The 2566-nt window shown below is 39.1% G+C and overlaps 1 long non-coding RNA gene across 1 annotated transcript; it reads left to right on the plus strand.

The window, feature by feature from the left end:
* Positions 1–1344: 1344 nt before the first annotated feature.
* LOC139834265 (uncharacterized) lies at positions 1345–2146 on the plus strand. The gene is made up of 3 exons (XR_011750019.1): positions 1345–1478; positions 1559–1767; positions 2021–2146. It is a non-coding gene; the product is annotated as an uncharacterized lncRNA (long non-coding RNA).
* Positions 2147–2566: the final 420 nt, after the last annotated feature.

The raw sequence follows: 2566 nt of genomic DNA on the forward strand, positions 1-2566 counted from the left end.
ATTCTTTCTTTGTTTACTTACAATAGCCATGATCTTATTTGTTTTTTGCTTCCAGAGAGGTAAATTAAAAAACTTCCCATCGGAGTAGAGAATATATGTTTAGAAAAAATTCCAATATATATTACTACATCTTCAGACAAACATAAATCAACGACATGAGGAAGATATATGCCACATACAAGGGGACTCCATTTAGTATTAAGCTACCAAAAGCTGGATCATAGATCAACAGGCAGCCAAATCATATTGGGCAACAGAGACCAGCCTATATGTTCTGGAGTCTTTTTTGTTGGAGATATGCCCAAGAGGCAATAATAAATGGTTATTATATATCTTTGTGTTTATGATAATGTTTACATACCATGTTATAATTGTATTAACCGAAACATTGATACATGTGTGTTATGTAAACAACAAAGAGTCCCTAGTATGCCTCTTAACTAGCTTGTTGATTAATGGATGATTAGTTTCATAATCATGAACATTGGATGTTATTAATAACAAGGTTATGTCATTGTATGAATGATGTAATGGACACACCCAATTAAGCGTAGCATAAGATCACGTCATTAAGTTATTTGCAATAAGCTTTCGATACATAGTTACCTAGTCCTTATGACCATGAGATCATGTAAATCACTTATACCGGAAAGGTACTTTGATTACATCAAACGCCACTGCGTAAATGGGTGGTTATAAAGGTGGGATTAAGTATCCGGAAAGTATGAGTTGAGGCATATGGATCAACAAAGGATTTGTCCATCCCGATGACGGATAGATATACTCTGGGCCCTCTCGGTGGAATGTCGTCTAATGTCTTGCAAGCATATGAATAAGTTCATAAGAGACCACATACCACGGTACGAGTAAAGAGTACTTGTCAAGAGACGAGGTTGAACAAGGTATAGAGTGATACCGATGATCAAACCACGGACAAGTAAAATATCGCGTGACAAAGGGAATTGGTATCGTATGTGAATGGTTCATTCGATCACTAAAGTCATCGTTGAATATGTGGGAGCCATTATGGATCTCCAGATCCCGCTATTGGTTATTGGTCGGAGAGAAGTCTCAACCATGTCTATTATGCAGTTCCGTAAAAGAACACCGTACACTGATAATCCAAAAACCGAGACAGAAGTAGCAGAAGATGATCTTCATATTTTCTCCAACTCAAAGGATCAAGTCTTACCAGGGCAATGTGATCTTAAAGTAGATGAGGAAAAAATAGATGAACTTGCACAGGAAATCCAACCTGAAATCCTTCGGTTTACAGAAGCAAGCATCCATCATTCCCCTTTTGCTCAAATCAAGGTAATACTGAGGAAAGTCGTATAAATTATTTTAATACTTCAAGGAGCACCATGATGATACCACAAGATTAACAGGAACTAAAAAATCCTCTAGCTGTGGAAGGGGCAGTTCTAGCCAGAATACTACAAAGGCGGCTCTGACACCCTCTTCATCTGAGAAATCAGGTTACCTTGTCAGCGTGCATGCACATATGCATCAAATCTTAATTGCTTGCGGATTTATTTATCTGTGAACTTCTGTACAGAAGAAGACAATGTTCGAGAATACAAATCTTTTGAGTCACATGCTCATCCAACACCTCCAGAAGCTGATTATGGGGTAATATTTAGGAGCTGTCTATCTGGAGCACAGATGGAGAAAGTAAACCCTCTTATCCAGAAGATTCAACCAGAAGCTATTGTATTCGTAGCTACCATGAGGAACTGCGATGTTCAACTACCTTGTCCTCTTCTGGTATATTTCTGTTCTTCTATATCGAATGTGCATTTCACTGTTTTTGATATGAACTGGTTGTAGTAGCTACATTCCAGCTTTCTATATTCCCTGGTAAAATCCTGGCATCGTTAAGTTCTCGTGAACTTTCTAAATGATTGGATAAATGATTCTTTCTTGCTTCACAATTGAAACCACGCCTTTTCCGTTCAGCCTAAATTTTCCTTTATTATTTCTTGTGCAATGACATCGAATCTTGTCCACATGTAACCAGATCATTTCGAAGGAACGCGCCTTAGCCACAGCTGCACACTTTCCGGATGAAAATGGGACTGTCACACTTCAGGTGCTGGGCAAGAGTGAGAAGTGGCGGCCGAGATTCTTCATAGAAAAAGGCACGTGCATGTTAATGTACAAAAGCATAAACTAGTTTAAGAAATAGGCAAAAAAGAGGCCCATCAGAGTTTCGAACTAGGGTTGTTTGAAGTGGCTACCGTTATGCTACCATCTGTTTGCGTTGATATTTTCTTACGTGATAACTTTTATCTATTTATTTATGGAAATATCAGGCAATGATATAATAAATGTTAAGCGAAAAACCCTTTCAGAGCCCGAGCTACACATAGGACTTTATCCAGGACGTTCATGTGCAAGAAGATTGGTCAAACTAGTGTATTCAAGTGACGTATTTCACATGAAGGAGATCATTCTGTCTCTCTAGTAAATCCAACCGTGACACATGACAGACTCACTCTGTGGCACACGGGAGTCCCAGCCGACGACTTGGCGACCAGGGCGCGCGGAGTAGAGAGGACCGTAT

The sequence above is a fragment of the Lolium perenne genome, unplaced genomic scaffold (genome assembly GCF_019359855.2).
Source record: "Lolium perenne isolate Kyuss_39 unplaced genomic scaffold, Kyuss_2.0 unplaced10, whole genome shotgun sequence".
Lineage (NCBI taxonomy): Eukaryota > Viridiplantae > Streptophyta > Magnoliopsida > Poales > Poaceae > Lolium > Lolium perenne.